The sequence below is a fragment of the Nicotiana tabacum genome, chromosome 13 (assembly GCF_000715075.1).
Source record: "Nicotiana tabacum cultivar K326 chromosome 13, ASM71507v2, whole genome shotgun sequence".
NCBI classification, from domain to species: domain Eukaryota; kingdom Viridiplantae; phylum Streptophyta; class Magnoliopsida; order Solanales; family Solanaceae; genus Nicotiana; species Nicotiana tabacum.
The window spans coordinates 19,766,465-19,774,486 of record NC_134092.1 but is presented as its reverse complement, the minus strand read 5'-3'; the positions used below and the strand labels follow the sequence as shown (position 1 = coordinate 19,774,486).

The window sequence follows — 8,022 nt, the reverse complement described above, 5'->3', positions numbered from 1 at the left end:
CTTAACGGGGCGTTAATTATTAAAACGATAAGTCGGGTCGTTACATTCTCCACCTCTTAAACAAATGTTCGTCCTCGAACGTGCTAAGAATTATTCTGAGGTTACCAAATTGATGATTTTACTTTTACACATATAATCACGGTTGATCCCATGTTACCGCATTTAAGATAAGCCCGACAACACTATCTCATTTGAGATTATTTCTTTTCTCCATTCTTATAATCTTTAAAGCAAAATTCCTAACTCTCCAATCATTTCCAAAATGCTCGATTTTCACAACAACGCACGGTATTAGTCCCAACTGGCTATAGTAACTCGTGCCTACGCACACATCAACTTTCTTGATAGTGTTGAAGTACATCAAAAATTTATGGGGTGTTACATTCTCCCCCCGCTTAGGATCATTCTCCCTCAAACACATAACATAATTTATCTCTTCCTTTGCAAATCTCAATCCTCCAAATTTTACTAACTCCCAAAGTTTTTAGAAATTTCGGCAGAGTCTCCCCTGTAAACGGGCCTATCCACTTGCTAGAGTAACTCCAAAACAACTCCTAACAACATATCCATAACCCAACAAAATACCACAAGGTATATATCAATAGCACCAATCTCAGCATTACAAACACTGCATTATCATTATGATATTAGGACATGAAGCACATCATATGTATGCTCATCACCAGATCTCCGGTCTTAAAAGTTGTTCATAATTAATTCCAGCATCCTCAATTAATCTTATATTAACCACCACCTCATTTCAAATTTTCACAACACTGACAATAGAATGTGAGGCATGAAGACCTCATGATTACCTATTCAGATTAATGAGTCACGTTTAGCGCCACCTGGGCACTCATCTCATAGGTTAAAACTCAATGTTTACAGCACGAAAATGGCTGATTATGCACAGAAAATATACAAGAATTATTAGATAAGCCTAACAGGCATGACTCCCTATTAATATTATTGTACAAATTAATTTTCAAGACTCATAATGACCGTATCTAGTCCAGAAAGAAGTTTTCGGAACATCCAAATCCCGAATCTTCAATTGATGGTACCCCGACATCAAGTCGATCTTAGAAAACACCCTATCACCCTGCAACTGGTCAAATAGATCATCAATACGGGACAACGGGTACTTGTTCTTAATGGTGACTTTGTTCAGTTGGTGATAGTCAATACTCATTCGCATAGTTTCATCATTCTTCTGCACAAATAACACCGGTGCACCCCAAGGCGATACACTCGGTCTGACGAACCCTTTTGCTAGTAACTCCCCAAGCTGTTCTTTCAATTCATTTAATTCTTTAGGAGCCATGCGATACGGTGGGATAGATATAGGTTGGGTATCTAGAGCCAAGTCAATACAAAAATAAATATCACGATCTGGTGGCATGCGTGGAAGATCTGAAGGAAATACATAGAAGAACTCTCGATCCACAGGCACTGAATCAATAGTCGGAGTTTCTGCAGTAGTATCCTGGACATAAGCTAGATAATTTAAACAACCCTTCTTGACCATATGTCGAGTTTTTATAAAGGAAATAACATGATTGGATGCGCTGACAGACGAACCCTTCCACTCCAACCTAGGAAATTCTGGCATTGCCAAAGTAACAGTCTTAGCATGGAAATTTAGGACGACATGATATGGGGATAGCCAGTACATGCCCAGGATAGTCTCGAAGTCGTTCATATCAAGCAGCCGAAGATCTGCTCTAGTCTTACAACCATAGAATGTAACAACACATGACCGATAGATCTGATTCATAATAACAGAATCGCCCACAGGAGCAGACACACAAAAATGAGTACTCAAGGACTCTCGAGAAACACCCAGGAAATGAGCAAATAGAGAGGACACATATGAATACGTGGATCCTGGATCAAATAATACGGAGGCATCTTTGCCGCAAACAGAAATAATACATGTAATCACTGCATCTGAGGCCTCTGCATCTGGTTTGGCCGAAAAAGCATAGAACCGAGCTGGAGCACCAACTGGATGGCCTCTACCTCAAAAAGTCAAATATACAATTTCCATCCAATTCCATAACCATTTTTGTTGTTAAAATCTCATTTTTGTCAAAACTTAGTTTTTTTATCTAAACCCTTGATTTCCAAGATGTACAGGTTATAATCTATGTATTTAACTAAAAGTTTGTAGAATTAACTTACCTCCAAGTTGCTAGTTGAAATCCTCTCTCAAAAAGCTCCAAAATCGCCCAAGAATGGAGAAAATGAGCTCAAAAATGGCTGAGCCTCGATTTTTAACCCATTCTGCCAAGCAACATTTTTGCACCTGCGGAAAAAGCCTCGCAGGTGTGAGTTTCCCTCGTCTGGCCAAGAGGATAAATTTGATGAAGTGGCGCCAAGGCCAGCAAACAAAATCTTAAGGGATTATGCTAGACCAGACCACTTCAACCGTGAATCTAGTGTCAGGAAACCCTTAGTGGCAGCCAACAACTTTGAAATCAGGACCGACCTGATTCAAACATTTCCACAATCTTGTATCTTCACTAGAGATTCAAGTGAAGATCCACACAATCATTTAATTGATTTTCTGGAACTTGTTGAAACTGCTAAGTATAATGGAGTATCTCCTAAAGTAATCAAGTTAAGGTTATTTTCTGTTTCTTTAAAAGGAGATGCCAAGACTTGGTTGCGAAGTTTGCCTCAAGGATCTATTACAACTGGGATCAGATGACTCAAACATTTTTAAACAAATATTTTTTCCCTGCTAAAACCACAAAGTTAAGACAAGACATATCTAATTTCTTGCAGACTGACACTGAGTCAGTATATCAAGCTTCGGAAAGATTAAAGGCAATGTTAAGAAAATCCCCACATCATGATATTCCTGAACATATGAAGTTGTATATTGTTTTATCACAAGTTAAAACCCTCTTCTAGAAATGTGATAGATGCAGCTGTAGGAGGTTCTGTAATGGAAAAAACCACAGAGGAAGCATTTTCTCTTATTGAATGAAAATTTTGAGAATGCCATCCAATGGCCATCTGAGCATGTAATCATCGAGAAGGCTGCTACAGTAAATTAGGCAGACGCTTTAAATACGCTAACACAACAAATTGTTTCTTTGGCACAAAAGTTTGAATCTTTTCAGGTGTATACACAACAACCAAGCCAGCCTGAGGCTTGCGACATGTGTGGAGGAAACCATCAGAACCATGAATGTCAAGAAACCAGTCACAATGATAAACATGTCAATGTGATCTGTTACAAGGAATATCCTTTTGGAAGTCCAATGGCACAAGAACATCCAGATGTTCAATGGAGAAATCCAAATGGTGTTGTGAACTCTCAAAGCTTCTAGAAGCAACAAACACTGGGTCCACCTGGATACTAAAATCCAAACCATGGTCAATGAAACTTTAGACCTTATCAGCAAGCAACTCCATATCAACAAAAGCCTCAACAAGCCCACCCTAGTCTTGATGACCTTTTGTACAAGTACATTAAGGTCACTGATGAAAAGATGGAGAGCCAAAATCCATCCCTCAAAAATATGGAAATTCAGCTAAGCCAGCTGGCAGCTCTTGTGTCAGAAACGATTCAAGGTCCCTTACTAAGCAATACAGAGAAAAACCCAAAAGAGCACCTTAAGGATATCACCTTACGGTCAGGTAAGGAACTTGATGAATCTTATGGAGACAGGCAAGAAAAGAACCAACCAGAACAATAGGTAGACAATGGTAAGAATGTTGAAAAACCATCTGAACCATCAGAGGAGAAAGAAGTCAAGAAAAAAGAAGAAAAGAATATTGAAAAATTGACTCCTCTCCATGTGACAATTCCATTTCCACAAAAAACGAAAAGAAAAAGCTTGATAGTCAATTTGCAAAATATTGGGAGATTTTAAAATAGATTCACATCAATATTCCATTCACTGATACTTTATTGCAAATACCTTCATATGCCAAATTTTAAAAGAAATTTTGCCAAGCAAAGGAAAATTGGAAGAAGTTTCTGTGGTAATGCTTACTGAAAAATGCAGTGCTATACTTCAAAATAAGCTACCACAAAAACTTGGTGACCCAGACAATTTTACAATTCCATGTACTTTGGGAGGTGTATATTTTGAAAAAGCATTTTGTGATTCTGGAGCTTCAATAAATTTGATGCCATTTTTTATCTTTAGAAAATTAAATCTCGGTGAAATGAAAGATATTGGTGTTTCTCTTTAGTTTGCAGATCAAAGTACTAAGACACCTAAGGGAATAATTGAAAATGTACTTGTAAGAGTAGATAAGTTTGTTTTTCCTGTGGATTTCATAATACTTTAAATGAAAGAATATCGTGATGAACCAAAAATTTTGGGTAGACCTCTTCTTGCTACAGGTAGAACAATCATAGATGTCCATCAAGAACAACTAATTTTGAAAGTTGTTGAAGAAATAGTCATTTTTGATATGCAAAAGATACTAAGGTTCTCAGTAGATGATACATCATCTTCATGTTTTTCAATTGACATTATTAGTTATCTTACAGATGAATTCAAAGATTATCAATTAATTCCAGACTCAATGAAAAGATGTTTGACCAAATCTGGCACCACACAGGATGATGATCTTATCATCAGAAGAGAAGCTGAAATATTAGAAACAGATTCTAAAGATGAGGAGATGCAACCAAAACAAGTTCAACCAAAATATTGAACTCAAAATTCTCCCATCTCATTTAAAATATATTTACCTTGAGAAAGAATTATTTCCAGTGAGGTATGACTGTTATAAAAAGTGAAAGTAATGAACTCATACCTACCAGGACTATCACGGGATGGAGAGTCTGTATTGATTACAAACGACTCAATGATGCTACTAGAAAAGATCATTTTCATTTACCGTTTATTGATCAAATGTTGGAAAGAATTGAAGGATATGGGTTTTTACTATTTTCTTGATGGTTATTCAGGCTATAACCAGATACCAATTGCACCAAAAGATCAAGATATGACTGCCTATAGGAGAAAGCTATTTGGTGTGTGGAACGCCCCTGCTACATTTCAGCGTTGCATGTCAACAATTATTTTTAATATGACTAAAAAGTTTCTTGAAAGTTTTATGGACGATTTTACACTCTTTGGAAAAACATTTGAAGATTGTCTTCATCATTTGACCTTAGTTCTTAAGAGATGTGAGGAGACAAACTTGATTCTTAATTGGGAAAAATGTCATTTTATGGTTATTGAGAGAATTGTTTTAGGACATAAAATCACTGCTAAAGGGATAGAAATTGGTAAGGCTAAAATTGATCTTATAGCAGGATTACCCTCTCCTAGAACTGTTAAAGGCATTAGAAGCTTTCTAGGTCATGCAGGTTTTTATAGACGATTCATAAAAGACTTTTCGAAGATTTCAAAACCACTGACTAACCTTTTGATGAAAGACATTAAGTTTGATTTTTCAGGTGATTGTTTGAAAGCATTTGAGACCCTTAAGGAAAATTTAACAACCGCCCATATAGTTGTGTCCCCATACTGTAATCAGCCTTTTGAGGTCATATGTGATGCTAGTGATACATCAGTTGGAGCAGTTTTAGACTAGAGAAAGGATAAGATCTTTCGTCTCATTTACTATGCTAGTAAAACAATGAATGAGGCGCAACTAAATTATGCCACAATAGAAAAAAAGTTACTAGCAGTAGTATTTTCTTTTGATAAGTTTCGATCTTATTTGATAGGAACCAAGGTCATTATTTTTACTGATCATGCAGCTTTAAAATACCTCTTAGCAAAGAAAGATGCTCGACCTAGATTGTTAAGATGGATTTTACTTTTACAAGAATTTGACCTTGAGACAAAAGATAAGAAAGGGGACAGAGAACCAGGTAGTTGATCATTTGTCTAGATTAGAAAATCCTCCTTGTGAGTGTAGTGAGATAAAAGAAGAGTTTCCTGGTGAACATATTTTTTCAGTCAACACAGTTGTGACTCAACCACCCTGGTTTGCAGATATCACGAATTACTTGGTTGGAAAGTGGATACCCCCAAGATCTCTCTTACCAACAAAGAAAAAAATTTATATCTGATGCAAAGTATTATCTGTGGAATGAACCTTACTTGTTTAAAAATTATGCAGATAATATTATTAGAAGGTGTGTACCTGAAGAAGAGATGAACAAGATTCTATATCACTGCCATGATGGAGAAATTGGAGGCTATTGTGCAGCAAATCGAACGACCTTTAAAGTTTTAGAAGACAGATTATTTTTGGCCGACACTCTTTAAAGATGATCGAGCATATATTGCACAATGTGACAGGTGTCAGAGAACAAGTAATATCACTAAGAGAGATGAGATGCCATTGCAATCTATTACACACCATATTTTTGTACGTGAAAGTACGCCATAAATAAATTGATAAAATCTCGGGAATGAGATTATTTTGGAATTATAAGTATTATGCTATTTCAAACAAGGTATAAGAAAATTCGTGAAGGGGAATGGTAAGCAACTCGAAGAAAATAAGTTTCGTCGAAGTTTATCAATTTGGGATAAAATACGGTCCGAGCTACAATATTCGATATTTATGGACTAGTGCCATACAAAGTACTACATGACCATGATAGTAAGGTGTACAAAGTGTGTTAAAAGTGAGTAGTATTATAAGTAATTTGAGACAATTTCTAATTGTGGGATTATTGGATAATTATGGATTTTTCAGTGGGAGATTAATTTGTAATTGGAATTTTTGGATAAAGCTTAAGGGGGACAACCCTCCCTCAACGTGGAAGCAAGCATAAAAGGCTTAATTAAGCCTAATGTGACTAAGTCAGTCTTGAGATATGGTGGCAAGATTGGAGGAGTCTTTGTGGCCAAGTCATGACATAGTGGGCCCCACAACATATAATTTTAAGAGATCTCTTACCTTATTCAAAGAGTGATGCTAAGAATCTAAGAGATCTCTTACCTTATGTAAGGGATAAATATTACCTTAGTGTGGCTCGCGGCCCTAGTAGAGCGAGAACGTTAAGCAACCTGAAGAGCCACTAGATGGAGCAAAGGGGAGCTAAGAACAAAAGAATATATTGTTCGAGTTTTCAGAATAAAGTGATAGACATAAATGTTAGCGGGAAATAAGAAAAAAGTTAATGAAGCATTATGAGTAAGATATGATACGTGGATGACAACGGTAGATCAAAAGATAGTATTACAGAGTCTATAGTCAAGTGAAGGAAAAGACGAGAGGTGACATGCCTTAAGACTACAAAAGAGTATAGGCCATAAAGTCATATCCTCATTTCGATAAATAAGTTTGTGATTCCAATGCGACTACCAGAAAGAAAAGTTAGAGACCCCAGAGTAATAGAAATTAGTATGGACTGATGAACAAGGTAAAGGTGAACAACGTACGAGATACTCAAAGGCAGAAGGTTGTAAATACTCCATACTTAGGATAGAAGGCTAGAAGTGCGGGGATTCAATATCCAAGAATGATAGCGACATTGTCAGTGGCATATCTTGCAACCTATGGTTTCTAGGTATCGAGAGGTCTAGTTAAGAGATTAAAAGAATAGTTAGAGATGATGTGATGTCTCGCTTGATGTTCCAGAATAACACAAGGAAATCTATGGTGCAAGCAAGTTGAAGGAGGGTTGCGAATAATATAAATATATATGTGTAGGTCGCAAGCTATTGTATTGTAAAGCGACAAGGTTCTAGAAGACAGGAGTATGGGTAAGAAAGGGCGAGTGAGAAGGTGACGAGAATGGATAAGTCCTCAGGATTAAGCCCATGAAAACAAGAGAGCTAATGGTTTCTTTAAGTTATATAAAGCTCAGTATAGCCTGAATAAACTTAAAGCAGTCTAAGACTAGTAGCATTTAGAAAAGATAGAATGCTGCCCTGGTAGTAAAATAAGGGTGTAATTGTGATAGATAAAGGATGATGTTTGGGCATTTGATTGAGTAATGAGTTCATGAATTGTACAAGATTAAAATGCCCACTTAAGCTGAATTGCATTGGGATGACTATGATATGAAATAGGGTTATGGAA

The 8,022-nt window shown here is 36.6% G+C and overlaps 1 non-coding gene across 1 annotated transcript; it reads right to left on the bottom strand.

The window, feature by feature from the left end:
* Positions 1-2,757: 2,757 nt before the first annotated feature.
* On the bottom strand, positions 2,758-2,864 carry LOC142168527 (small nucleolar RNA R71). The gene has a single exon (XR_012698382.1). It is a non-coding gene; the product is annotated as a small nucleolar RNA R71 (small nucleolar RNA).
* Between the last annotated feature and the right edge of the window lie 5,158 nt (positions 2,865-8,022).